General features: G+C 42.1%; 2 long non-coding RNA genes and 1 pseudogene across 7 annotated transcripts in view; 2 read left to right on the top strand and 1 right to left on the bottom strand.

Annotated features, from left to right (window-relative positions):
* Window positions 1-474: 474 nt before the first annotated feature.
* Window positions 475-19769, bottom strand: LOC144303240 (uncharacterized). Its single transcript, XR_013370275.1, has 3 exons — window positions 18467-19769; window positions 2150-2257; window positions 475-815 (listed from the first exon to the last, which is right to left on the bottom strand). It is a non-coding gene; the product is annotated as an uncharacterized LOC144303240 (long non-coding RNA).
* Window positions 19226-22619, top strand: part of LOC144303239 (uncharacterized) — a 68908-nt gene continuing 65514 nt past the window's right edge. For 2 of the 6 annotated variants that reach the window (XR_013370270.1, XR_013370271.1), the window contains exon 1: window positions 19232-19531. This is a non-coding gene — a long non-coding RNA (uncharacterized LOC144303239). Of the gene's footprint in view, window positions 19532-22619 lie in introns of all 6 variants that reach the window. The other 4 variants (XR_013370273.1, XR_013370272.1, XR_013370269.1 and 1 more) reach the window with 4 other exon arrangements.
* LOC144302825 (glutathione reductase pseudogene) lies at window positions 20284-22411 on the top strand (annotated as a pseudogene).

Genomic DNA, 22619 nt, shown 5'->3' with positions numbered 1-22619 from the left:
ATAAGAGGCAAGAGGAGGGGCATCTGGCTGGTTCTGTAGGTAGAGCACATGATTCTTGATCTTGAGATCCTGAGTTTGAGCCCCACATTGGTCACAGAGCTTATCTTTTGTTTGTTTGATTTTGGTTTGGGTTTTTTTAATGTAAATTAAAGTTACTTAACATGTAGTATATTATTAGTTCAGGGTAGAGTTTAGTGGTTCATCAGTTGCTTATTAACACTCACTGCTTATTGCATTAAATGCCCTCCTTAAAAAGAAATAAAAGGCATCCAAGTCAGCAAAGATGAAATTAAATTTTCACTCTTTGCAGACGACATGATACTCTATATAGAAAACCCAAAAGACTCCACATAGAGCTTACTTTTTAAAAAAAGGCAGGAGAAAAGTTTCCAGAGTGACAGCTGCTGTGGGAAAGATTCACCAAACTGTACAGATAGAATTACCAAATTTTACTATATGTAAATTATACCTCAATAGAAATTTTAAATGATGTTTTTTCACAATAGAGCAGAACAACTTAAGAATGTCAATGAAAATGTTTCTATTACACAGAGAAGGAAATATTAGATCTGCCAAAATGTCTCAATAACAGGATACTTCATCAGAATATGCCAATACAAAAAAAAAAAAGAATATGCCAATACTTTGTGGTATAAATCACCATCTGTCAGCTGCCTGAGGTAGAGCTGTGTAACACTGAACATGTTCACAGTGTTTGTTCCTCCATCACATCCTCTAGGAGCATTAGTTAACCCTTCAAAAATTACAGGCAATATCACTTCTCAGGTGGACAATCAGTAGAGTAGTTCGATACACTAGAAAGAAAAGGCAAGGGTTTTGAGTCAACATGGAAATATGTCTTTCCATAGCTTAAACATGTGGTATTGCCAGAACTTTACCCTAATGCCACTTCATATTGACTTGTCAAATCAACAGCTTGAGGCCCAGATGTTTTTTGCCTTATCCATTTGACTTACTAAGGGACATCCTGGTAGCACCCCAAAAATCCTCTGAGAATCCATAAGCTTGGAGTCTATAAAAGGTAGTGATAGTAGAAGAAATTTCTTCTACCCTATTATCCCCAGGACTAAGGTGTCTAGGGCTGTGTGGATAAAAGTATTGCTCCCTCTTTTTAAAGATCTGCTCAGGTGCCCTGTCTCAGACATACTCAGAAGTACCTGGAGGGAGGAGGTCCATGGAGATACCTGCATACCCATATGGAAGCCCACACAGCCAGCCCTCTGAGAGGAAAGAATATTTAAGGTCTTATTTCAGGGGCCTAGTACTCAGACCCCTGGTTGAAACTTCAGGCTGGGAGCAGAAAGAGAAAACCAATAATCTAGTGATGTCTCTCACTCAACAGTTTTAAGAAGGACAATTGTCATTTTCAGTCCATTAATTTTTTGTCAGTAGAATCTGATGGGAAATGAGTCTATGAGCTCAAATGAGCACCTCATTAATATATAAAATTCAATTTAACATATTCTAAGTTTCTGTGGGTACAAAGCGCTGCAGGAGTTGTCTTCAGCATTGTCTGTCTTGTCTTCCTCTCCCTGGGCAATTTCATCCACCCCCCAGCTTTTATTGCCAGATCTCCCTGATGACATCTGAAACTCTCCAGCTCAGTTTCCTCCCCTGAGCTACAGCAATGGATTTCCACCTATCCACTGATCATCACTCCCTGGATATTTGGCAAGAAACCCAATAAAATGAGAGCAATCCAAATTCAGCATCATTACTGACAAATCTACCCTTAATAATCAAGTCAGAGATTAGCATCCATAAAATATGCACCCAGTTACTCTTACCCAAACTAAGAGGGCACCTGGAATCCTCTCTCCTCCTCAAGCACCATTATATCCATTTGGTCACCAAATTCCATCAATTCTACCTCACAGATATCTCTGAAATGTACCCTTGTCCCTCTCTCCACCCAATTTATACTTTTCCTGACAACTTCTAGTTGTTCTCCACTTCCAGTGGGATGATCCTCTTACTCACTTTCTATAGCTAATACTCTTGGACTCCCATCAGTTCACCTTTATCAACTGATGCACTTGTCCCCCAGATACTACAGGTTTGAGTGGCTAACAACACATGCCAATACCCATTTCTGGAAGACTATCCACAGCTGATGAAATCATCTTACCTGAAGATGCAGAGGATGCCATCTTCCCCTTGGGTGCAGAAGGACAACTTCTGAGATGTAGTTCATGCTCCAGAGCCCCCATGAGATCAAGCTGAGGTTAGATTCTTCCTGAAATTACATTTTTGTCCAGCTTCTTCCCCTGTTCTGTCCCACTTCCCTCACTCCTTTATACTTTTCCCCTGAGAGCATTCCTCCAATAAATCATAAGAATCTCCATCTCAGACTCTGCTTCTAGGGAATTCAACCTAAGACATCCTTCATATTAGCACAGAATTATTTATTTTTAAAGGCATAGTTGATCCTGTAACTCCCTGGCATACATTTTTAAAACTTTACCTCATTATGTACATATAATCCAAAGACCTTAGTGTGTCATATAATTTCTTACCCATCTGTCCCCTTTCCAAGATGCCCACTCCAATCAGGTCTTCTACCCTTCCTTTCTACTCAATATTCCACTTCCCCCAAAAGCCATGCTCTTTCACACATCTAGATAATAAGTTCATGTTCTTCTCTTTCCCTGAAATTCATTTCACCATTTTGTCTAAGCTCCTGTTCATCCTTTAAACTCAGGTTAAACATCTCCTCCTTGAACTTTTCCTGAGCCTTCCCACCCTCTTAGGCAGTCAGATGGCCTGTCCTCTATACTCAAGTGGTGTTGTATATACACCTCTATTACAATATTAGCCTTGTTGTATTGTATTTCCATGTTACTATGAAGACAATTCAGTGCGTCTTTGTGATATTGTGAGTTTCATCAGGACAAGGATTACATAGCACAGAATAGGTACTCACAAATATTTGTTGAATACATGTACAATCAAGAAGTCTTCCTTCTCTAGTCCTGGGATTGCCCTTTCCTATTGTCTCTATTGTTTCCAAAACAATGGTGTAGACTTCTTGTTCAACCTTATACTGCACCTTATACTGCTTCCTGAAAAGTCCACGGTGTTTACTGTGGTTTCCCTCCCTAGATATTTCAGGGGTATCTAAGGGATATATTTGTATCCCAGGGGTCATCTTGGCTGGAACTTGTCATATCTGGATCTAGATTACTACTCTAAACTTCACTGCTTGGCATAACCAACTTCTCCAGGTCACCTGAGCACTCTCAGTACCAGTTATTCCCAAGTGTGGACACTGACTCTCCCTTAATCACCCAACACAAGCCTAAGGCCGGCTATTGTATTCAGCAGATCTTTATTGAAGGCTTGGGTGTACCTTGAGGGGAGTTACAAAACAGGGAAGACCCACAACACATGGTGTGAGCAATTACTGTTCCCAGAGCCTATGGAGCCATGCCTTTGAATGCTTCTCTCTCCATGGTACTCCAATAGATATGCCACCATATTTCAAAGCCAACTTACTACTTCCATAGACAGAAGCTGTCACTTTGGAACCAATGTCTATCTCTTCCCCTTCCCTGCAACTAAAGGAGGAAATCTTTTCTTCATCTCCCAGTCAGTATCAAAACAATCTCTGCAGAGTTGCAACTCTGTCATAATGAAGAACATTTTACATCATTTTGAGTTTGGCTCTTTCATCATAACCTCAAACTGTCCTTTCCAAGAAGGATTTGCCCTTTACCTTTACATTACCAAAAGCATAGTGAAATGTTAAGGTCCCCTGACCAATAGAAAAAGAAAGAGACTGTCTTTCTTCCAATGGATAGTCTTTCCTCCTTTATCGAATATTAGTTGACCATAAAGTTCAGGGTCCACTTCTGGGTTCTCTATTCTGTTCCATTGATCTATGTGTCTGTTTTTGTGTCCACGATAGCCAAACTGTGGAAGGAGCCTCGGTGTCCATCGAAAGATGAATGGATAAAGAAGATGTGGTTTATGTATACAATGGAATATTACTCAGCCATTAGAAATGACAAATACCCACCATTTGCTGCAACGTGGATGGAACTGGAGGGTATTATGCTGAGTGAAGTAAGTCAATCAGAGAAGGACAAACATTATATGTTCTCATTCATTTGGGGAATATAAATAATAGTGAAAGGGAATATAAGGGAAGGGAGAAGAAATGTGTGGGAAATATCAGAAAGGGAGACAGAACATAAAGACTCCTAACTCTGGGAAACAAACTAGGGGTGGTGGAAGGGGAGGAGGGCGGGGGGTTGGGGTGAATGGGTGACGGGCACTGAGGGGGGCACTTGATGGGATGAGCACTGGGTGTTATTCTGTATGTTGGTAAATTGAACACCAATAAAAAATAAATTTATTTAAAAAAAAGAAAAAGAAAGAGAACAGTACTCCTGTCTTCCACAATATAAAATCTCTACCTGCAAAAACAAACAAAAACCCAGAAAACTATTATCTTTAAAATGGAAAATTTCAATAACCATCAAGCTTTCACAAACATTGTATTACCCTACTGAAATGAATATAAATAAATGGATGAAAGAGTAAACCAAATATATCCACATGAAGGGATTAAGTAAGGCTTTAGAAAAGGGACTTGAGAGAAGGAATGATTTAAACCTACAGAGAAGAGGGGAAGAAATCACAGAGCAAGGTCAGAGGCCCTGGGAACAGCACTTTCTAGGAAAACTGTAGGAGATTTGTGTATCAGTTAGGAGCAGTCTAACTGGAAAGGGAATAAGATCCCTTCCAGTACTTATATCTACTCCTATAAGGAAAGTGATATGAATGAGTATTGTTGTTGGTTGTTTTCATTGGTGCTTCTTTATACATTTCTACATGTCACACATTTCTTGCAAGGAGTATTTACCACCTTATGGTAAATCTGAAGAAAAGCATGGCTACAATATCCATAATTCTTAAAACAAACTCTAAGGAAGATCCAAGGTAACAGTAAAATTAAAATGAAAGAATCTCCATTTAGCAAATGTAGCCCTCTCTGATGGCACACTTACCAAGAAGGTAATTCAGCCCCAAAGCATTCTATCAAAAATGGCAGAGAATGGCAACAACCTAGTCAGCATTAAAATCAAAAGAGTTGTATCTCTTTGCTCTATAACCACACCACCTCATCTTGGTGAAGGTACAGAGGCATAAATGTTCCCTTGGAAAACCTTAGCAAGAGCCAGAGACAAGCAGGATGGCAGGATGAGTTTTGCTTCACCAGAAACAGACCTTCTAGGAGCTCAATCAAGAAAGAAGTAGTAAAAAAAAAAAAAAAAAAAAAAAAAAAAAAGAAAGAAGTAGTATCTGTATGCGAAGATCAAGTAACCTCACCTGCAGGCTTATTACTGAGAGTACCTAAAAAAGAAATTGGATTAGAGATTCCTACCAGTTGAAGCTCACACTAGAGGAGGAATGAATGAGTTCAAAATGATGTGCTTCCTACAAATAAATCTCTCAAAGAAATATGAAAGAGGAAGCATTAGAATGTGGCCTGGCCTATGAGGTAAAAGAAATCCTTCACGGACTTGGGAGTAATAAAGATTAGTACCAACTCAGGTGGAGAACATGAGGCATCATTTGGAAGATGGAAGCCCCAACATGAAACACTTGAATGAACCTAAAAGGTGACAAAACAATCCCTGGGAATGAGAAGACAATGGAGGGACTACATGATAATTCAAAGTGAAATGTGGAGAAAGCAAAGTTCAATGGTAAAACAGGAAGAGCTGCCACTGGGATGAGCAGGATGAAGTGAGCACAGGGGCAGAAGAAAGGAAACACTGAATGAAGAGGTCACCGTGCCAGGTGCTGCCTTCTTTGTGAAGTGACTCTGCCACCTAGCCAACAATACTTTAGAATAAAGAAGAAATTATCTGCTAGTTTTGAGCTCTGCGTCTGTGATCATTTGTAGCTAAGATCCTAACTTTCAACCAGGTGCTCCAGATCAGCACACTTCACTAGAGATACCAAAAAAAATTTTTTTTGAAATAAAATAAGTCAGTGGATTTAGGTCATACATCTGAGTCTTAAAGCAAAAGGGAGTAGCAAACATTCAGGGAAACATTAGTTTTAGGAATCACAGGTTAGCAATCCAAGGGGTTTTCAGAGGAGAGGGCATCCTAGGGCTTCAGGCTTAGTCACTGTGGAATTGCCATTCTGGAGGTCCAAACTGATGGAAAAATCCCTGAAAAGTGTATTAACAGAATCCCTATCCTACAGACAAGGCTGTAAAAGAGGTCTGCCTATGGAAGACACGAGAAGAGAGAACTCATACATTTTCTTATTATTCCCAGGATAGAGAGTGGGAGGCTGATCAGCTCTGAGATAACTGAAGAAGGCAGGACTTAACCCAAGTTCAAACAGAGACCATACTACAGCTACATGAAGACTCACAAGACAAATAAAATTCTTTTTTCTTTTAATTTATTTTATACTCTCAAATAACATTTGTAATCTATTTGCACTAAAGTGGGATCTCTTCATTCTGTCCACTGTCCATCACCCATGGACGAACATATGCAAAAGAAGTTACATAATAGTATACACTGAAGAAGTAGGGATAATGTCTGACCCATAACTGGTACTCCATAAATAGCATATAGTCATTTACACACTTATTCATTTATTCAATATTCATCGACTGTCTACAATATGCAAGGCATTGTTCTAAAACAAGAATTTAGCATTTTTTTAAGAAGACAAAACCCTCACAAAGCTTACATTCCAATGGGGGAGACTGGCAAATGTGCAAATATATATATATATAATAAAGGCAAAGAGTAGGTAAACACTATGAAGAAAAAGAAGTAGATTAAGGTGATGGATAATGACTCAGAATTTCTTTAGATGGAACAGTCAGGGAAGTCTCTCCAAAGAGGTGGGATTCAAGCAGGACCTGGAGGAAGTGAGAAAGCACCATGCACAAAGGGGGCAAATACAAGGCTCTGAGTCAGGAACCAGTAAGGAGGTAAATGAGGCTGGATCAGAGGGAGAGGGGAGGAGAAATGGAGTAGAAAACTGGGCTGGAGGAGGAGGTAAGAGCCAGGTTGTGGTGGCCTTTGTGCACCTTATGAAGGACTTTGGACAGTATTCTGAATGTGGTGGGAAGCCATAGGAGGGTCCCAAGCAGGAAAGTAATGTGATCTGATCTCCATCTTAAAACTGTGACTGTCACAGGTTTGTAGAAAACTGACTGTGGGGTGTGGGAGAGCAACAGTCTGAACAGGAAAAACTCAATCAGATACTGAGGAGATGATGAGAGCTTGGAAGAGGAAAATAGAAGGCAGTTTCCCTCTTCCCCCAAAGAAAATTTCCCCCAAAAGTGCTTCAGCCAACTTGAATATACAATTTCCAGAATGTGAATTAAATAATAAAGTTTCTACTTAGTATTTTAATTTTATTCACACATATATTTAAATTACATCTACAGAATCAAAATAGAAATATCAATTCACAAATATTTCTTCCTTGACCATCTCACTTTACATGAAGTAATTTTACTCAGACTTATCATAAGCTTTTTCGATCTAAGTGTCTTTTTAGAGCCATTTTTTAGGTCACTTCACACAAGTTTCAGAGCACACCATCTTCATTCATCAAGCCTGTTTGGAGTCCATGCATGATACTGTGGCTGAATGTTTATCCCAAGCCACAAATACCCACTGGTGAGGATTCAGATTTTAAATCTGTGGGTCAAATTTGGGAATAAAGCTTTTGTAAACAAAGTTTCATCAAAATATAGCCACACCTATTCATTTGTATACTCTGTGGCTGCTTTTGCTTTGTAATGGCAGAGTTGAACAGGAGAGAGGGACATATGGCTTATAAGACTAAAATATTTACTATTTGGCCTTTTGCAGAAAAGGTTGTCTGACCCCTGGTCTAGGGCATTATCTAGCACATAGTAGGCACTCAGCAGAATTTGGTACTGATTAGATGACTGTAGACAACTCCTTATTTTCTGATGGATAATTTAGAGAAAGGAAAAAAAACAAATAAAAAACAAACCTTATATTCTGTGGTATTTGTTGAATTTGTCCTCAAGTGCCCTCCACACTGGCCCCTTCTAGTGGTTCTTTTCAAGCACTAAGTGGTATAAAAGCTTTTCTGTCTAATTCTTAAGGGAGCATTTTCAAGGCAGCTCTCCTTCCCTCTGTGGCATGAATAACTCTAAAGACATCACTTCTCTCCTCTGTGCCTCCATTTTCCACAACTTGAAAACAGAGTGTTTGTAGATCTTGTGGGTCAAGTGTTTTCAGAGAAAAGGTACTGCAGTTAGGAGTGTTTGACTTTTATATCTGGAAAAAGCAAAGGGGCAGTAGTATGGGAAGCCCATATATACATGGAGGGGTGGAAAGTTGGGTCAGCAGTTGGAGTGAGAAGAGAGCAAGGCCCTGGGAAGACAGCACCTTTTGAAAAGAGTAATCTTTCTCCATGTGTTCAAGCCACTCTTACAAGAGCATGCTTTGAAGGGGTACAGTTCCATGTTCAAAAACTACGTATGAAATTTCCTAATCTTTTCAAAGCACACAGGCTCTCTCAGAAAAGAGTTCCCACCAGTGCTCCTATTGAGGTACTTTGGAAAGGTTTGCAGGTAGCTCAGCCCAGCTAGGGCTCTGTCAACAGTGGCACTGCTGGATATGAAATCACTAGAAAGAGCTTTAAGTTAGAAAATTGACAGAATGGTGATTGCTTTATTTCTTCTTGTAGAGCCAAGTGGAAATTATCTCCCTCTGTTGAAACAGAATCTAGTCTTAGGAGGCAGAGAGCTTACATTTTTTGGCATTGTAAGGGCTCAAAAATGTTCCATTTCACCCTCTCTCTTTTGTCTTCTGCTACCCATAAAGGAGCAAAGAGGAGCTCCGAGAGAAGTGAGTTGAACCCTTTAAAAGTATTTTAGCAGCAATTTGTGCAAGAGGACAGTCCCAGCAGTGATTTTCTGTCACCTGAAATACCCTGAGGGGCAGCAAAGAGAAACTGTGAGGGCTTTTGTGGCCGAGTCTGAAAACCCAGAGACACAGCCCTGACTGGGAGCAGCCCATCCCACAACACACTTCACAGTGAGGAGGCACGAAGCCTTCTATCAAAGCCACACTGATAACTGGGCCCCACTTTTCTCATTAAACATGATTGCATGATGGTACTGAAAGAATGAACTCCTAATAAACATGAGAATACCTATGGCAAATAGGTCATCTCAGTGTGGGATCCCCCTGAGGCAGACCCAAGACAAGGTACAGGTGGTATATTTGAGATCCAAAGGCCAGTAGGCAAGTGAGGAAGAGAGACCAGGAAGGCAAGGAAGACATAAAGGGTCAAATATCAAGCCCGCTACCACTGCGGTTCAGTGATTGAGTGACAGCTGCTGGAGTGATGTTAATTCCACCAGCATCCCACCCTGCGCAAAGGGATGTAGGTATTAGAAGTAAGAAGAGCTGCAGCACCTAAATATGGTAAGTTCCAATGAATATGGGTACCATGCCCATAACATCTGCTACAGAGCCACTCAATGAGTTTCCTCACATCTTTCCTTGACCACATACCACTCCCTCATATACTTGGAAACAAGAAATTGCCTAGGATGGCATAGTGACATCTGCCACATTTACAGGGCCCATTATCTTTTAAATAGACTTCCTCTGTCAGGGGAAATCCCCACTTTGTAAACTCAATCTCCCCAAAGTACAAATATACAGACTCCCTTGCAGCTAGGACACAGACCTGAGGTTTAGGCTCTGCCAATCAGGCACACAAAGGTAAGAGTGTATTTTGGAAGTGTTCAATATAAGAGACAGGCCGAGAAAGATATCCCTTATTCCCAGGGAGAGGAGTGCCAGAAGCATACAGTGTTTGGGGTTGGAGGCAGCAGTGCCCATGAAGGCTCTCCAGTAGTTCAGAGCAGAATTTCCAGCACAAAAGGGACATCAGGGCTAGTGTCCTTAGCACTCACAGTAAATTTGGTTTCCTGCCATGTAGTGATCAACAGATTCAGGGTTTTCCCATCAGGCCAGTTTCTGTACCTGGGTGTAAGTGATCCTCCTAGAATCCTGTACCCAAATGTGTTTCTTCTCACTATGCTTTAATATCCTTAACATCAATCCCTTTCTTGCTTAAATTAGCCAGAGTGAATTCAATTTTTCATGACTAAGCCTGCATTCATAACTGATACAAGTGGAAAAAATAAATGGTAAAAGACATAGTGTGACATGGTATATCAGTTTACAAAAGCATAAAAAGGGGCACCTGGGTGTCAGAGTCGGTTGAGCATCTGGCTCTTGGTCTCAGCTCAGGTCATGACCTCAGAGTCATGAGATTGAGCCCTACCTCAGGATCTGCCCTCAGTGTGGATTCTCTCTCCTTTTCACACTCACTCTGCCCCTCCCACTTGTGTTCTCTTTCAAATTAATAAACAAATAAATCTTTTTAAAATAAAATAAAATCATAAAGAAACCCAAAGAAGCTATTTGGTCTCCCTCATCCTCATAAAAATGGTACCTATAAATCATTTCAAATGAGAAACTAGTTCCCGAGTCCCTAGAGAGAAAATTCTGCACAACCTAAAAAAGTAGATCATTCCAGGAACCTACAACACCCAATGTCAAAAAGGTTCTACAGAGAGATACAAGAACTTTTCAGTCATTTAAGAGAAAATGAACTGAAATCACACATTTCTCATTGAATTTACCTTTAATGGTCTTTATTATAATAAAGCCATCTATTGCCAAACATTAGGAAACATCATTTTCATTTTCTTCCAGGTCAGTGTGAATCAAATAAAAATTTGAGAAGAAACAAAGATGTCAATATTATATTTAACATAAAAAAATACTTTCTATTTTACATGGGCATCAAAAACACTTGTTTTCAAAAAAGTTTTCTCAAAACAGAGGATCATAGGGAAAAAGAGGAAAAAATAAAACAAGATGAAATCAGAGAGGGAAACAAACCTTATGGTTTGTCTCTTATGAGACTCTCAATCATAGGAAACAAACTGAAAGTCACTGGAAGGGAGAGGGGTGAAAAGATGGGACAACTGGGGGATGGGCATTAAGGAGAACACTTGATGTAACAAGCACTGGGTGTTACATAAGACTGATGAATCACTGACCTCTACCTCTGAAACCAATAATATTTTATGTGTTAATTAATTGAATTTAAATCTAAAAAACAAAAACAAAAGAGTTTCTTCTAGTTCCCCTTCTACTCTCTAAATTTTGAGGGCAAAAGAGGAAGTTAGGAACATTCCTTCAAATCTCTGGATCAAAATTCAACATGAGAGACTCCACCTGAATTCCTTCATTCCCTTGGAAAAATGACATCCCCCTTTCAGGCGCATAAATTCATCTCCCTTTTAAAGGATGCTCTTAAAGGATGTCTGTCCTCTGATATTTGTACTTAATGGCAAGAGCTATGATGATGATGATTACATTTGTGTCAGTGGTTTTCAGAAATCATTGGGAGGGCACTCGGTCTCAGTCGTATTGCATTAACATCTTACCTTAAATGTTTTACCCATTGACCTTAAAATATTTCAAAATTCATATTTTTCTTAGAAATTACTGGAAAATATTATAAATACAAGAAGCATAATGTTTCATGAACAAATCAGGTTATACTGCATAGGGAATAAGACTTGGAATCAGACAAGCTTAGACTCTGAGGAATGACCCTCCCCTAATTACAACCTGATAGTTGTTAACTTCGTAACTTAGGCAAGTCACGTAATAGCTCTTAGGCTTAGTTGCTTCACCTGTAATATGGGGGCACCATACCTACTACTTAGGACTGCTGTAAGGATTAAATGAGATAATATGGGCAGCCCCAATGGCTCAGCGGTTTGGCGCTGCCTGCAGCCTAGGGTGTGATCCTGGAAACCCAAGATCGAGTCCCACGTCAGGCTCACTGCATGGAGCCTGCTTCTCCCTCTGCTTGTGTCTCTGCCTCTCTCTCTCTCTCTTCTGTGTCCCAATAAATAAATAAAAACTTTCAAAATAAATAAATGAGATAATATGTAAAGTAAGTAAAACATGCTCGCATTTAATAAACATTTAGTAGATGATAGCTGTTATCTTTCTTTTTTTTCTTAACTTTATGTATTTGCATCTGTACATGATTATTTTCAAATAAATATTGTACATATTTTTCAATGTGGATATAATTTTTCTTTTATGTCTTGGCTTCAGAATTTCACAAAGTCTGGTATATCTCATCTTCTGTGATCTAAAGCTATTGTCATCTGTTTATTAAACTCTTGTTTGGATGATCATCTCCCCCATCATACTTTCTGACTGCTGCCAAAGTTCTTTCTTCTGATGATGTGATGAACACACAAGCCCACACTTTAAAATGTCAAAGTGGCTTCTCCTCTCCCTGTGGATCCAATGCAAGCTCTTCATCATTTGTAGGACTGTTTCCATCCCCCTCTGATGGTCATTGTCTCATCCCCATCTGTATATCAGAGTCCAGGAAGCTCTGAATTATGTTTCTCAGATTCCCTTGCTTAACAAATTATACTCAGAGAAATAAAGGGTGGAATCATTAGCGATACCAGTGCCCAGAGTCAAGAGCCACCAAATGCCCCACACAGATCTAGGTAGGACCCTAGCACTACTATGTTTTTAAAAGCTGTTCCTCCATTCCCATGCTGGTTTCAAGTTATTCTGCTGTATACTTCAGCTCAAACTCAACCCCCACCCTTTATTTATTATTTATTTATTGATCTCCCTTAAATCGCAAGCTGCTTAAGGACAGAAAGAGTATCCTGTTCATAGCAGGAACCCATCTCCACAGTACACACACATGCTCCTGGCAAACTGCTTTGCTACATTATAAGACCTTCAAAAAATGCTTGTTTGCATACCTTTTTAAAGTTAAATGTTCCTCTCTTTGCATTCATAACTCAGCAGGTTATTTTATGCTGAATGCCTTGCTCCCTCCGAGCCCAGAATTTAAAAGTCTCCAGTAGAAAAATCTTAGAAAGATATATTTTCAGAACCAGAGGCAACCATGATTTAAATAAAGAGGGCACCAAACCTGGGCTCACAGAGCCCACATTTATTTTCAGAGACTCAAGAGAACAACCCAGCAGGACTCCACAGGTTCATAGAGAATTCTGGAGTCACAAGATGTGAGATAGGAAGGGCATCAGGGATCATATTGCCCAACCTCTTCAATTAGTAGTTAAAGAAGCAGGACAAAAAAGGAGAACATGACTTGCTCAAGGTCATGTTCTATATGAGAAGAACCTGGAGCCCCCAGCTTCTCTCCACTCAATCCAGCTCTATACAGATGGGAGGGTCAAACCATTCTTGGTGGCATCCGGAAAAGCCCTTCCACCCTCTTCTGGACCATCAAGAAGCCAAGTGTAAATCTGGCAGACCTTCCCCAGCATTCCTGGGTGACGACAGGCATAGTAACCTCAGTGACAGATCCCTGAGCACTCCCTCGCCATCCCCGTGTCCTGCCCTCTCCACAATCAATGCTTTCTAACATTTCATTTATCACTGCAGTACTTAAGAGTAAAGTCAGAAGGAGAGAAGGCTGCCATGACTGTGTTCTCCACACTGCTCCTCCTGCACATAAACTCTAGGTAATGATTCCTTTTGCCAGAAGCCCAGCTCCCAAAATAGTGTGGTGCACTGGCCGAGGTCCAGGAGTTAATAGGGATGGCAGCATTGTGTCTTATGAGCCGTTTTAACTGAGCTAATTTAGAATTTGCCTGACCAAGAGTACCATAAAACGTACTCCTCAAGATGAGATTGTTAATTACCACAGGATGACTCGCCTCTGTTGGGCAGCTGGGGAGAGCTGGAGGGGAAAGGCTGGTTTCCAGAAATAATCCTTCCCTCCTCACCAAATAGGACTTAAATGTGGGAAAGGGCAAAGGGGATGGACGGAGAGATTCACCCACAGGAACTAAATAGGGTTATAATTAGTTTGTGTGTTTGCAGGTGTCATCTTTCACCCTCCGCTGTGGAGGAGACTGCGGGTAAGCTCAGAATCTTTTGTGTCTCTTGGAGAAGGGCAGTGAGATCCTTGGGGTGTTAGAGGAAGAGCTGGAAGCAAAATGACTGCTAGGAGCAAGGCAAGTGAAGTCTCTGCGGTACAGAGAGACACCAAATGCAATGACCCCCGAATATAACACCGTTTACTGACAGCAGCTCCCCGCAGCTATTACAGGGCTGCCAGAGAGCATCCTAATTAGTGAGGGTTGTCAGCACTCCCATTATAATCCCCAGTTGAATGAGCTAAGTGTTTGTCACAGCCACTTCAAGTCACAGCCTCTGAAACATAGCTTTGAGTGGCCAGTCTCAATTTGTTTTTACCCCATGACTTATTCTAACCACCTGCATGCTTCATATGCATCTCAAATATATATTTAAGCAGAGCCAACTCATATAAAGGGGATTTGATTCCTACTGCTGTCTCATTGCTGAGATGCCTATCATTTTACAGAAATGTCCCCTCAAAGCACACTCTTTCCAAATGTTTCTAAGATATGAGTTATACATTATATTTGTAGCAATTCTTTCTGCCACTTTGCTCACTGTTTCCTCTCAGGCTGGCTCCATACACTGGGTCTTGACCTCACCACAATGGTTCTGAGTAAGCAGGAATGTGTTCCTGCTTTTGGCTGTATTGGACTGTAGTCTCGTGCATTAGTCAGTCGAAGATTGTGTTCTGTGAATTCATCTTAAGCATGCTCTCCTTAATATTGGTTAAGTCATGAAACCCATGTGGAATGTGAACTGTGTTAGATATTTAATCTTACTGTTATGCCATAAACCTTTACATGACATGATCTGCCTTGATGTATAGACCAGCCTTATTAAAGGTAATGGGTGTCTTGCATTCTGAATCAAGAGAGCACTTTGAAGAACAGAAATAAAACTCAAATGGGATGATATATGTGTAAAAATATGATTCATGTGAATGCAATCTTGTGAGCTCTGCCTCCCTTCTCCACAAGCCTCTTCTCTACAGCCACAATTGTCATGAGAATTCTAGGGTGAAGGGTGAGGAGGGAGAAGCCTGATTTTCTTGAAGTACCAGACAATAAGTATATCAAATGTCAGGCTTTCCTTAGGCAGTGGGGAGCTGACTTAAGCTTAAGTCTAACGCCAAAACCAGTCGTTTTGTGAAATGAGAGAAGTCCAAGAGGTACTAAGAAAAAACAGAGCCCATGTTAAATACTTAATATTTATATAAAATAAATATTAAAGGTGCTTGACATGAATTCACCTATTAAACAATGCAAGATTAACAACAGATTAAATGTCATTTCAATTCACAAACATAATCCAACATTTTGAGAAATCTAACATTTTTTAACTTTGTACTACGGTGGTTTTCAAAAATACACAAAAGAAAATAGTTTAATGAACCCCATGTATCCAACACCTAGCTGCAACACTATCAACTCCTAGGAAATCTTATTTCATTTCTATTCATCATCTCTACCTCTACCTACCCACTCCAGATAATGTTAAAGTTAAGTTCAGACTATTTCAAGAAATTTAAACAGGCATTTCACTTGCCTTAGAAAATCCACCTGGGGATAGATTACTAGGTCCTGTTAGTGCTCTAGGCCTGCCATCTTCAAGAAGGCCTCAAAACTGACCACAACCACCAGAGATGTCCTCAAAGGGGTGTCTTCAAATGCACTATAAACCTCATCAGTAACCCAAAATTCAAGTGAGTGACTGGGTGCCACACAGAACAATTACCAGATGACCTTACAACCTAAGGGGTAGTAGTACCTACTCAAGGCCTAAGAATGGCCTTCATGAGCCAGCATGTAACAGCACTTCCCAGTCACGAAGGTAACAACATCAAGTGCTCTACTCTCAAAACATTAAAAACAAAAAAGTATCATCCTTGCCATAGAAAAGTTCATTTTCCATAGGAAAACAAAAATAAATACATATACATGGTTGGTGAACATGCATAGTCTTCATTCAACAGAAATGCATATTGAAAGTGGTATTACTAAAAATGAACCCCCCGGGGCAGCCTGGGTGGCTCAGCGGTTTAGTGCCGCCTTCAGCCCAGGGTATAGTCCTGGGGACCCGGGATCGAGTTCCGCATCGGGCTCCCTGCATGGAGCCTGCTTCTCCCTCTGCCTGTGTCTCTGCCTCTCTCTCTCTCTCTCTCTGTTTCGAATGAATGAATGAATGAATGACTAAATAAATAATCTTCTAAAAAAATGAACCCCCCCAAAAAAATGTTTGATAGAGCTTATAATAAGATACCAAAAGCTGGAGATTCCCATGTCCTCATCACTGTTTATATATTTTAGACTATTCTTTCAGGAACACAGAAGGAAAACATGCAAGGAAAAAAACACATTTGCACCCCTTGTAAAGCTACTTAACTTATTCCTCAGAGTATACATGAGTTTGATGATGTTGACAAATGTGCAAAATAAGTTGCTACAGTGGTAACAACCAGTGAGCATTTTAAGGGTCTGAAAATATTTGTAAGCCAGTGAAACCCTAATCTTGGCACATTAGCAGCTATTAGTATACTAAAATGATCTGCCTGGAAGGCATGGAAAAATCAGACATTCTACACTGGGAAGCAAACAAGTGTGACTAACAAGAGAAGCCTGTACTAAATTTCTAATTTTCCCCATCAGAGCAATGGCAAATCAAGCCATTAACGAGTAAATATGAGTTTTTAGATGACATCCTAGAAATGCACATCAGAGAGCAGGTGCATCCATCCACAGAATAGCTAACTTGGAAAGTTGCAACAAATCTGAGATCCTGGTTAGTGGGAGAAAAGAAAGGGGGTCTTCTTAATCAGCCTTTGTCAATCACCACCCAAACCCCAAGGAGAATGGCAATACCAGTAACCAGGCCTTGTCAGCAAGGAAGGCAGAGCTGAAGGAGCCCCAAGAGTTAAAGCCCTGTTTACTATGTCTAGAAGTAGTGCAATCTATATACCAATCACTGAAGTCATTTGAGACTTGCCTGTTGCTGACAAATGTAGATGGACAGATATGTAAAGATGATGCGTCATGAACTACAGCTGATGAATTTCCTGCAGAAGCCCCTGTACTCACATCAGAAGTGTCAAGAGGTGACAGAGCTACATCACACTGAGTCTGGCAGTTTAATTTGGTGTCAGCTATTAGTGTTGACTCTCAGCACTACTGCCGTTCAGTGTTTCTGCTGGCAAGGTGACACGGCCTCAGAGATTGCTGAATTTCTTTGTTGAGTGAAAGAGAGGTTAGGTTGCCTGGTTTGCACAGTAATCCCTTGCTGAACAATGGCGACTAAAGAGGAGCAGAGGGAGGAAACAGGGAGAAAAGGAATTTGTTGCCCAGAGCTTGTCTTAAACTTTCCTTGTACAATTTCAGGCGAGAGTCTGATGGCTTTTTTGGGCAAAAAACAAATGTCTGGAGCAAGGATGATTTATGTTGACAGTTTGGCTGATTTAGAAGGTACGGAGTACACTAGCATCACGGAAGTACTCTCCCAACATTGGTACCATTGAAACCACCACATTTGCTCAGGAAGGAGGACGTCATGAGTTGCTCTGACCTCTGGGTGTCACCCAGCAAATCCAATTCCCTTCTCCTAACCCCATGCTGTGGGAGACGCAGGCCTTGGCAGTGTACCCAAGGACACTTCAACCTTCCTGGGTTACCCTTTTTCCAGAGAAAAGAGTAGTGTATGTATTTTACATCCCTCCCCCAACCCATGCCACACTGCTGGTGGAGTGAGAAGGTATAGAGTACAGGCCAGGGAAGCCTGACATGGGCTCAAGGGAATTTGGTAAGAGGCTAATAACAGTCACCCCCTCCTCCACTCTGACGAGGACAGCACTGCCACAAATGGATGCTCTGGCCCACATGTCATGGAGGTCACAGAAAGGTGATAAAGATTACCAGTTCCTAGGATACACCCTTCCAGAACTGCCTATGGGTCTGGGGCTGCAGCAGTAGTACGGGTGGGAGGAGGGGGTTGGAAGAAACATGAAGAGGGACTTACAGTCATGAGTAGCCAAATAATGTCTCAAGCAGCAAAAAAAGCACAGCCGAAAGTTTAAAGGACTTGTCCAAGGTAGCAAATAGAATTAGAGTGGGGAAAAAAGAAACCCCGTAGGAGCTCTATCTTATAAGAACCAGAGCAGATTACAATGCTTCCTAGCACCTGCCCTACTACATTGCACAAGAGCCTGCTGACAGTACTGTGCTCCTTACATTTTCATGGAATTTTATACTTGTCTGTGGCTTTTACACCCATTACCTCATTTGAGTCTCATTCACTTCCTGAAAGCCATTCCCAGAGGCCACCTCTGGTTCTGAGCTCCGCCAATATTCCAACTCCCAGCCACATTCTTGTCCTTTATGGAAGAAAGCTGCCTGTCCTGGGACAGAGTCTGTAATGTACAGAACAAGGTCAACGAGAGTCCCTGCTCCACACTGGTCACCCACCTGGAATATCGTGTCCATCTGCAGGAGCCACACTTGGCGAGGGATATCAGCCAGTGGATCATGTCCTGGGGAAAGCAGCTGGGGCACTGAGGAGTTGACATTACAGTACGTGTTGAAGGGCCTTGGCCAGAGAAGACAAGAATAAGTACCATCAAGTCTTCCAGCAGCTGCAGAGTCGCCGTGTGAAAACCAAAGGGGTCCATGTGGCACTGTTCTGGGTTCCTACATAAATTAAAGAGAAACTTCCACGATGTCTGGAGGAAATGAAAGAGGATGTTCTCAAACTCCTTGCAACAGGAACCCACTTAGGTGGCATCAAATTTGACTTCCAAATGGATCAGTCCATCTAGGAAAGGAAAAGCGATGGCGCTACCTCATCAATCTGAAGAGGACCTCAAAGAAGCTTCTGCTGGCAGCTTCTGGCTGATGTCACTGTTATATCCTCCAGAAACAGTGGCCAGTGGGCCGCGCTGACACGAAGTTTGCGGCTCCCACCAGAGCCACCCCTCTCATGGGCCGCTTCACTCCTGGAAACCTCATTAACTGAGCCAGGCAGCGCCTCCCCGGAGCCAGGTCTTCCACTGGTTACTGACTCCGGGCTGACCACCAGCCTCTCACCGAGGCTCTTACGTTAACCGGTGTAGCACGGACTCTCCTCAGGGCCAAGAGGGCGGCGCCATCCCAGGCCACCACAGGGCAGCCCCTCAGCGACTCAGGCGGTCAAGCCCCGCAGGACGTTCTGCGCATGCGTGGCGCCACCTTAGGCGCTCCCGCTGAAAGTCCCGCGGGATCTCTTCTGTAGAGATCCTGAGGAAACTGAAAAGGAAGAGGAGGCCCCTGCTGTAAAGGCTGTGCCAGGTGGAGTTTCAGGGTGAATGGATTGCTTCAGCTCCCAAATTTACTGCTTCTCGACTGGCAGATGCAAGCTGGTCTGAAGGTGTGCAGATGCCCCCTCTGACCCTTCAAAGGTTCCCTCCTGAGGACTGGAACGCTCAGCCGACCACTGAGGACAAGTCTTCAGCTCCCACCTCACAGGCCAGGCCCCTGCACCAGTAGGAACAACCAGTGAGTATTCCTAAACTGTTCTTACACAGAATTTTTTTTTTAAGATTTTATTTATTCATGAGAGACAGGAAGAGAGAGAGAGAGAGAGGCAGAGACACAGGCAGAGGGAGAAGCAGGCTCCATGCAGGGAGCCCGATGTGAGACCCGCTCCTGGGACTCCAGGGTCACGCCCTGGGCCGAAGACAGGCGCCAAACCTCTGAGCCACCCAGGGATCCCCCACTTCCACAGACTCTTAAGCAGAAAGTGGAAATGAGGTTGATGGAAAATAAACGGTTTCTTTAAAAAAAAACAAAACTGGGGTGCCTGGGTGGCTCAGTCGGTTGAGCCTCTGCCTTTGGCTCAGATCATAATCCCGGGGTGCTGGGATGGAGCCCCACATTGGGCTCCCTGCTCAGTGGGGAGTCTGCTTCTCCCTCTCCCTCTGGAGCTCTCCCTACTTGTGCTGTTTCACTCTCCCTCACTCTCAAATCAATCAATCAATCAATAAATTTTTTTTTAAATGAAACAAAATTGTCAAAACGACAAAAAGCAGAGCAAAGTACAAGTAGCAGGGAATTTCAGAAGGGAAAAATCTCAAGTAAGGAAGACCTCTGGTGGTTAGACTGAATTGGAAGGAGCTGCCCCCACCGAGAGGCTAAGAGGTTTCCGGGATGTGGTAGAGGAATCTGTTCATAGCATAAGGGGTTGGAGTCATTATTACTCAGGTCTTCCCACTCTACTGTTCCGTGCCCTGGAAACTTCTCAGGCCATAATGTATTATAGAAGAATGAAGGGACGTCAGACATGGCATGTGCTGCCCACGGGTGAGGAATCAATGGTTGTGCTCCACAAGGTAGGAAAGGTTGAGATAAGGAAAATGACTGCATGGGCCACTCCTAGTGCTTCCCTTTTGTTTCAGAGAGACTCCAAGGGAGAAGACACAGCTAGTGAGGAAGGTCTATCTTCTTTGAAATCTGACTGGATTTAGCTGGTTAGTTTTTTACAGGCTCAAATGAAGAAACAATATCTACCTTTTAGGGAGGTTGAGAGTTTAAGGGTCTGGCACACCCAGAATAATAACCATTTCTGTCTTATTTCCTCTGCTGTTTAGAAAGTAGTCTCGGGGATCCTGGATAGCACAGTTAAGCATTTGATTCTTGGATTTGGCTTAGGTCATGATCTCAGGGTCGTGAGATCGAGCTCCATGATGGGCTTTATGCTCAGCACGAAATCTTCTTGGGATCCTCCCTCCCTCTGCCCCTCCTACTTGTTTTCTCTCTCTCTCAATCTCTCTCTCTCTCTCTCTCTCTCTCAAAATAAATAATAAATGGTGAAGGCAGGAGCCGCAGGCACGGCGCCCGCTGCCCGCCGCCGCAGCCTCGTTCGACTACTTGGTGATCGATGGCGGCTCGGGCAGGCTGGCCAGCGCACGCAGGGCGGAGAGCCGTGGTGGAGAGCCACAAACTGGGCGGCACATGCGTGAATATTGGATGTGTACCCAAAAAGGTAATGTGGAACACAGCTGTCCACTATGAATTCATGCATGATTACGTTGATTACGGCTTTCAAAGTTGTGAGAGTAAATTCAATTGGAGGTTATAAAGGAAAAGCGTGATGCCGACGTGAGTTGCCTGAAAACCATCTATCAGAATAATTAACCAAGTCCCATATAGAAATCATCCATGGCCATGCGGCATTCACGTGTGATTCTGCGCCCACAATAGAGGTCAATGGGAACAAATACACTGCCCCTCACATCCTGATTGCCACAGGCGTTGGCGTCCCCTCCGGTCTCAGGAGAGCCAGATCCCTCGTGCCAGCCTAGGAATAACCCATCATGGATTTTTCCAACTGAAAGAATTGCCTGGCCGTAGTGTCATCGTTGGTGTAGGTTACATTGCTATAGAGATAGCTGGGATTCTTTCCGCTCTGGGCTCAAAGATGTCACTGGCATGATAAGGTACTTAGAAATTTTGACTCAATTATCAGTTCAAACTGCACTGAAGAACTGGAGAATTCCGGCATAGAGGTCCTGAAGTACTCGCAGGTCAAGGAAGTTAAACAGACATCCTCAGGCTTGGAACTGTGCATGATTACTTCAGTTCCTGGTAGGAAACCCACCTTGACCATGATTCCAGATGTTGACTGCCTGCTGTGGGCCATTGGGTGGGACCCAAACTCCAGTAGCCTGAATTTAGACAAAGTGGGGATTCAAACTGATGACAAAGGTCATATCATAGTAGATGAATTCCAGAATACCAGCGTGAAAGGCATCTATGCAGTTGGGGACGTGTGTGGAAAAGTTCTTCTCACTCCAGTTGCCATAGCTACTGGCTGAAAACTTGCCCATGGACTTTTTGAATGCAAAGAAGATTCCAAATTAGACTATGACAACATCCCCACAGTCGTCTTCAGCCCCGCCCCGATTGGAACAGTGGGACTCACAGAAGATGAGGCCATTTATAAATATGGAAAAGAAAATATGAAGACCTATTCAACCACCTTTACCCCAATGTATCATTCAGTTACCAAAAGGAAAACAAAATGTGTGATGAAAATGGTTTGTGCCACTGTGGAGGAAAAGGTGGTTGGGATCCATATGCAAAGAATTGGGTGTGATGAAATGCTGCAGGGTTTTGCTGTTGTGGTAAAAATGGGAGCGACCAAAGCTGACTTTGACAACACGGTTGCCATTCACCCTACCTCTTCCGAAGAACTGGTCACACTTCGTTGAAAACCCAGAGACTTGTATGGCCAGCAGCTGGACTAGTAGACCTGAAATGAACCAAATAATCATGTTTTCTAACTGTTCCCATTTTACGTATCTCTTTATTGTAATCAGAATATTCTGATAGAGGAAATTTTCGGTGCATAATAGAACTTATGTATGGAATTAAAAATGTGTTTTGTCGTCCAGGATTGATTTTCATTTGATTGCATCTCAGAGTAATCAATATTTTAATGGTAGTTGTTTTGTTTTGTTTTGTTTTTTTCCTTATTAACAGCTCTTTGCTAGCTGGTTTTTTGTTTTGTTCTATTTTGTTTTTGTTTCAGCCTTATCCCAGGTATAAGACTATATGAAGTACAGGTAATTAAAGTACTTGAAAG

Source organism: Canis aureus, chromosome 32 (genome assembly GCF_053574225.1).
Source record: "Canis aureus isolate CA01 chromosome 32, VMU_Caureus_v.1.0, whole genome shotgun sequence".
Taxonomy (NCBI): domain Eukaryota; kingdom Metazoa; phylum Chordata; class Mammalia; order Carnivora; family Canidae; genus Canis; species Canis aureus.
This window is presented reverse-complemented; position numbering and strand designations above follow the sequence as displayed.